Raw genomic sequence first — 7532 nt, forward strand, 5'->3', positions numbered from 1 at the left:
CCAGCTGAAACATGGACACAGCTGGGTGGCGTAACTTGGGCAATGTTGCCAGTCCGACAATAGCAAAGTGAAGAGGTGCGACGCGAACACTGGCCCGGAACCATAGTACGGTGATAGAGGAAATTCTTCACCAAACCCGAGCGTCTGTTCACCATGTTAGGAGCGGCTGATCACCGTCCTAGTCCAGCGTGGGACTCTAAACATATCTGTGCCCGATGGTCCCCCGGCGAGACAGGGGGTTGGGGTAGGCCCAACAAGCCGCCCTGGAAAACATAAAGTTGCAAATACTGAAGAAAGAAATACGGATCCGAACAATCGGCACATACCTACGCGACGAAATAAGGACTACGATTGGAAACTCGGAACATGGAACTGCAAATCGCTCGGCTTCCCGGGTTGCGATAGGTTAATCTATGACGAACTTCAACCACGCAACTTAGAAGTCGTAGCACTGTAGGAACTTTGCTGGACGGGACAAAAGGTATGAGAGTTGTGGCTGGGAACTTGCTTTGTAGTGCTGGGTAAGATTGGTGGCGTAATTGGTTGGCAGCCGATCAACGCGAGGATGTGCAAGTTGAGGATTAAGGGCCGTTTCTTCATCTACATCATCATCAACGTGCACTGCCCACACGAAGGGAGACCCGGCGACGAGAAAGAAGCGTTCTATGCGCAGCTGGAGCAGGTGTACAACGGCTGTTTGCAACGGGATGTCAAAATCGTCGGCAATGTATAGACCGACAATTGGGCCAAACAACCTGCATACCATATCGAACGACAACGGCCAACGATGCGTGAACTTTGCAGTCTCTCGAGGTATGGTAGTTCGAAGTACCTTTTTCCCCCGATATCCACAAAGCCAACTGGAGATCACCTGATCAACACACAGAAAACCACATCGATCACGTTCTAATCGACGAGAAATTCTTCTCCGACATTATCACCGTCCGCATGTACCGCAGTGCGAACATAGATTCGGACCACTACCTACCCGTCGAAGTCGAACGCCGCGACCCAACATTGAGCAATTACGGGACGCCGGAGTTGCCCAGGGCTACGAAGTTGCACTACCCACGGAAGAGCAGCTTGGCGCAGCTTCTCTTGAAGATGGCTGCAAGGACATCCGTTCCGCCATATGTAGCACTGCTGCAGCGGCGCTAGGTATTGGGATCCTGGACCGAAGAAATACCTGGTTTGATGGCGAATGCAAACTGTTAGCAGAGGAGAAGACTGCTGCAACACTGCACGAGATTGAATGTGGAGCGATACAGACAAGCGCGGAACAGACAAAACTCTGTTTTCCGAAGCAAAAAGTGTCAGATCGCGAGGCGATGGAGAATTTGAAAGTTCTACGAGAAGCTAAATAGAAGCTAAAAAGTTCTACGAGAAGCTAAATAGTTCGCGCTACGTGCTATGTGCCGCAAGCATGTGCAAGGACTCGGACGGTAACCTTTTCACGAACGAGTGTGAGGTGATTGAGAGGTGATTGAGAGCAGTAGTATGACGAGCACCTCAACGGTGATGCAGCAAAAAACGAAAGTGGCACGGCAACAGACCTTGGAGCACGCGCAGAAGACAACAGGCTACCGGCTCCTGATCTTCAAGAAGTTGAGCAGGATATCGGTCGGCTGAAGAACAACAAAGCAACTGGTGGAGATCAACTACCAAGTGAGCTATTAAAATACGGTGGTGAAGCACTGGCTAGAGCGCTGCACTGGGTAATTACACATAGTAATTGCCAAGATTTGGGAGGAGGAGATATTACCGGAGGAGTGGATAAAAGGTGTCGTATGTCCAATTTACAAAAAGGGCGACAAGTTGGATTGCTGCAACTACCGCGCGATCACACTTATGAGCACCACCTACAAGGTACTCTCCCAAATTCTATGCTGCCGTCTGTCACCATTTGCAAGAGAGTTCGTGGTGCAATACCATGGGTGCTCGAAGGAGGTTACAGAAAGGTGAAGGACTTTCGTGTCTGCTATTCAACAAGAAGTTAGAAGGTGTGATCAGAAGAGCTGGGATAGATACGAGCGGTACGATCTTCAGGAAGTCCATTCAGCTTCTTTGGCTTGGCCGATGACTTCGACATCATGGCACGGAACTTTGAGAGATGGCGGACTGAAGGCTGAAGCTAGGCCGATTGGAATTGCCATCAACGCATCAAAGACAAAATACATGAAAGGAAGAGGTTCTAGGGAAGACAATGTTAGCCTCCCACCCCGAGTTCAGATTGACGGTGACGAAATCGAGGTGGTCGATGAGTTCGTGTATTTGGGTTCACTAGTGACCGTCGAAAATAATACCAGCAGAGAAATTCAAAGACGCATTATGGCAGGGAATCGTGCCTACTTTGGACACCGGAGGACGCTCCGGTCGAATAAAATTCGCCGCCGCACGAAGTTGACTATCTACAAGACGCTGATTAGACCGGTGGTCCTCTATGGCCACGAGACCTGGACTATGCTCGTGGAGGTGTTTTCGAACGGAAGCTGTTGCGTACCATCTACGGTGGAGTGCAGATGGATGACGGAACGTGGAGAAGGCGAATGATCCACGAATTGCACCAGCTGCTGGGAGAACCATCCATCGTCCACATTGCAAAAATTGGGCGACTACGGTGGGCTGGGCACGTCGTAAGAATGCCGCACGATGACCCAGTAAAAATGGTTCTAGAAAGCGACCCAACAGGAACAAGAAGAAGAGGCGCACAGCGGGCAAGGTGGATCGACCAAGTAGAAGGCGGACCCTTCGTAGACTACGAGGCTGGCAAAGTGTGGCCATGGATCGAGTAGAGTGGAGACGACTTCTTCGGACAGCAGAGGACAACAAGGCTGATGGCGCACGGAACTTCGTTTCCCTACGTTGCACAGTGGGAAAAAATCGACATTAAAGGAGCAAAATCCATTATCTCTGATGCTGATTTAACCTTTGCAAATATAATCATTCTTATGGGAAAAAAAAAGTCTCAGGAATCCAATGGAAATGGTTTCGTGCTGTGCAGAATAGGGCAAGTTGGGATTTTTGGAGCATTTTACTCAAATTTCCTAAAATTTTGAATAAATGACTTAAAAAATATTTGGTTATTATACGTTATGAAATATTGCCACTCTTGTGGAAAAACATCTGGAGAATCCATTAAAAATGGTTTCATACATCACCAGTCTGTGCAGACTATGCATTTTAGTCAATTTTACCGCTATTACCTTATATTCGATATTTTTTAAAAGACAGTAGTCAGTGATAAGAAAACCTGTCCAATGATAGTCCTTCTTGAAGGAAAACACCTTAGGGATCCAAAAAATTACGTTCCAGATTACATCGGAAGGTAACCTAATGCATGGAGCCATTTTTTCCTAATTCTCCCCTATTTATGAAGTTAATAAGTAGTGTTACACGGTTATACGCGTTAGTGCGTGTCATACTATACCCTCGTGTACTGTATTACTGTAAAAATGACTAAGAAATCGAATGGTGGTGGTTTCAAACTGAGATAATGTCAGTAAATTACCCATTTTGCCCAATTTCCCCCTGTTACTGGAGAAAATAAGTCATGATATACTTTTATAAGAATTAAGGCCTGTTATTTTGATCGTTCGAGCACTTTCCCTCTGTAAAAATGTGTGAGGAATGTAATGGTGATGGTCTCATTTTGTGCTGACATCAGCTTATTATCCATTTACCTCTATGGTATAACCACAAACGAAGTTACAGACGACTTTCTCCGAAGAAATGACTTAAAATAATGTGGTTCTCTGTAATAGAATTTTAGTCCACCTTCCGCCCCTCACCGCCAGGTTCGCTAGTATTTTTGTTTTGAATTAATTCAAGTTGGTTTTGTGTGCAATGATCTGGCAACTCGTGTCCTTGCTCGTGTTGACGGGGTGCTGTTTTCTCACTCATCGAAGGAAATTTTGATTAGAGTGAGAAAGTAAGGAACAGTCAGCGCGGGAGCCGTGTGCGTTACTATAGGTGCGGCAGAAGGAATGTAGTCGACTCTGTCGTTCTCACGGTGTTCTTACGCATGATCCAACATTTCGTCACACTAGATTATGCATAAGAACGTCGTGATAATGCAAGTGCTGGCTTGTTTCCTTCTGCCTCACCATTCACATTGATCACAGCACATACGATTCTCCGTCGGTTCGTGGTGCATTGTGCATTCTTTGTGCCATACCACCAGTCCAAACACTAGAAGTTTTGGAAGGTTCTCCCTCAGTACCTGTAAGCAGTGTGATACCAGCTGACATTCGCATGGGTAGAGAAATCCGGAACATTTTCTCGCTTTTGAGCATCAACGTCAACCCGGTCTCGAATCGCATTTCCGCTTGAGGTGGCACCGTTGGCAGTAATCTATTGCGCCGTGGGAAAGACCTGCTTAGTGCACTAGTGCTGGAAAATTCTGCAAGTTCGTCATTAAAATTAAATCAACTTTTCTTCGCTGTAACGTACTCCGGATCAGACTCGCTGGTGGAACGTTTTCGTGGGACGGTTTTCGACCCAAAAAGCTTCAGTTTGAACTGCTTTCCAAAAGATTTCTGGGCAGGCGTCTTGGGACGCACGATCTCCACCGAGGCATCCGTTAGCGTGTTCGTGTCGGAGCGGATGACCTGTTTGATCGGCTGCAACTCTACCATCGATTTTCGGCCCTGCTTTTTGTTTAACTTCACACGATAGTTGAAATCGAACACGGTCGACGATCCGGCGGAGGATGCTTCGTCTTCATTCTCCGAAGAAGTCAACGATTTGATCTTTTCCGAGCTGAGCTTCTCGAGCCTTACGACCGGTTTGACTCGAAGTAATTTTTCGACGGAAGTTCCTCGTGGCAGTGGAATCTTCTTGACCAGTTCCTCCAGACTGATTTCGTCGCTTCGAAGAAACGAACGAGGAAGAACTAGAGTAAGACGTGGACAGCCGTCATTTCGACGTTGGTTTCTTTCGTGTAGAAACCAGATCGGAATCGCTGTCGTCACTGTCTTTTGTGGTTCGTCTTTTCTGAGATTTGCGTTTGGTCGTCAATGCAACTGACTCTTCAGAATCTGAATCATCCGATTCAATCTGACGTCTGCCACTAGATCGGCTCCTAGAACTCCCCTCTCTGCTATCGTTACCGGCTTCCCCCATCTTGCTGCTTCCACTCTTCGGGAAGCCTCGGCTAGCTTCAAAACCGCTTCCGGCGTCTTTCCGACAATCGGACGACAAAAGGTGAAAACATAGTTCTTCGAGGGAACCTCCATGCACTGATCTTGGCGACAAGTCGAACCGCACGTTGCACAAAGGATCAGATCCCAACGCTTGCAATCGTCGTAATCTCGCCCATACCGACAGCGACACTCTTCAGCGTCACACTCCGAAGGACGTTCCAACTGATCGTTGAATACATTCGGTTCCAGCTCCCACGAGGCATCCCTCGAACAATTAAAATAAAATATTCAGTATTCAAATACCGATTCACCCACCTCCGCCGCTTCGCTTAATTTTCCGGAATATAAATGCCACGCTGATGGATCTGCAGACTAAAGTCGTCCTTGTTGCACAAAGGGCAATTGAAAAAGTACCTCGCCGATTGGGCAAACTGTGCCACGTAGCTCCGATGGAACCAGCCATTCTGACAGCACGGGTCACGAATCGATTCCAGCTTCCTGTACGGTCCCATATCATCGTAGCAAATCCCACAGGCTTCGGTCTCGGAGTGTTTCACCTTATCCACCAGCGCTACGTGCTTATCGCACCACGACTGGAACGTTTCCACGTAATGCGACAGGCACTCATTCTGCATCCCACAAAGCGTATGGAATGAACGGAAGCACTTCTTCGCGCAACACCAAACGTTTGCATACCGTTCCTTGCAGATGTAACACTTTTGTCCTCGGATACGAGCTTCCTCATTTCTGATGTCCTCCTCCATGAATCCGAAGATTCCCTCCTCGTGTTCAGGTAACAAGGTACACGTAGCAGGTATAATGACTAGTTTTGCCACGTCTAGTAGCCCGGTCCAGAATAGAGCATCGCACCATCGTACCGCAATCATGCTCAAACGCGTGACATACAGCATCTTTAGCCGAAATAAATAATAAATTGAACAAAATTGGTTTCATCCGATCCTCCTTCATTCTCACCATCTCACCTTCAGCACGTCGATCGATTCGATGGATTTCGGCATGATTTTGGAGTAAATTTTCCTTCTTCAGATCGCCCTCGTCGAGAGCTTTCAGTTCCTCTACGGAGGAGCAAATGCATACCGAGTATGGCCACCCGAAAAAAAAAATAATTATAATAAAATAACGAAATTACAATGATTTTTACGGTTGAATTTCGGGCACATTATAAATTTATTGTTAAATTATTGGACGGGTGAAAAAATAAATTTCGTTTTAAAAGATACAATTCTCAATGAAAATTAATTTGATGAGATCAAATTTGTTCGAGAAAAATCAGTTTTTTTATTGTTAAGATGCTTAACAACCCCCCTTTTTACTGTACATTTCTCATATACCATGATTTTCGTTTTGATTTTATGATAATCAACAAAAATCTCCATTCAAAATCATTGTATTTTTATTGGATTTTTTTACGGGCGGGTCCTGTTTGGCGTCCAACAACGATATCTTCTCGGTCGCGAATGACCATGGCTTTGGTTAGGAGCACCGACTGATGAAATCTTTAGCAACAATTGCCGCCAAAAAGCGCGAGTCATTGACAGCTCAACATCGTTTATTTGTAAGCAAATGTTAACCCGATGTGTTTACTCCTAATCATTTTGGCCTAAGGTCTTTCATTATACAAAAGAAGTGCAGATAACAATGAACACAACATAGTGACATGCAGTTTGACAACAGGCTCTCCCTTTCAATTTTCGTTAGAGAAAAAGAGATAACAGGCGGTGCCCCAATAGCATCAACTACTTTAAGCTAGCGAGCCGCTCCGTCTGTCACTTCGTTTGTGGTATAACTATGGTGGCTGTCAAATTGTCACACATCAAACTTTTATTTAAACCAAAATGTTGTGTTTCTGTATATGTGACTTGTTACAGATAACACCTTTTAAATTTGTTGCCAAAAACACCATTTTTATTTCCTAAGACTTACACACTTAGAAATAACTAATTTTACACGTGACGGAATCCATCTTTGACATAAAGGATGAGACGTAAACAAACCAACATGTATCAACTGCTATTTTCTTACAGCCCTTAATTCTCTGATTTTGTAATCTATTAGATCTGTAATTAACTATTTTCACTCAAAAACAAAGCTTCGAGGCAATTATTTTTTGCCTAATAGGTTCACATTTACGAATATGGCCACTGTTTTATATTGTATAGCATTGATCCTGAATTGAAGGGTATTTAATATAACTCATGCTGAGAAACAATGAAACCGCTAATAAAATACTATTGATAAATGTATTTTGAACTATTTGACATGGTAATGGAGCATTTCGCTTCCACTTACGTCATAGAAGCTGTGCATATTTTTGTAAATTTAATGTGCTGAAAAACAATCATTCATATTTTCCTATATTAGAAAGTACCT

At 45.0% G+C, this 7532-nt stretch overlaps 1 pseudogene; it reads right to left on the minus strand.

Moving 5' to 3' along the window:
- Nucleotides 1-4142: 4142 nt before the first annotated feature.
- Nucleotides 4143-5920, minus strand: LOC135707953 (pineapple eye protein-like; annotated as a pseudogene).
- Nucleotides 5921-7532: the final 1612 nt, after the last annotated feature.

The sequence above is a fragment of the Ochlerotatus camptorhynchus genome, unplaced genomic scaffold (genome assembly GCF_037179485.1).
Source record: "Ochlerotatus camptorhynchus isolate MF236.1 unplaced genomic scaffold, CSIRO-AGI_Acam_v1.1 ptg000323l, whole genome shotgun sequence".
NCBI classification, from domain to species: domain Eukaryota; kingdom Metazoa; phylum Arthropoda; class Insecta; order Diptera; family Culicidae; genus Ochlerotatus; species Ochlerotatus camptorhynchus.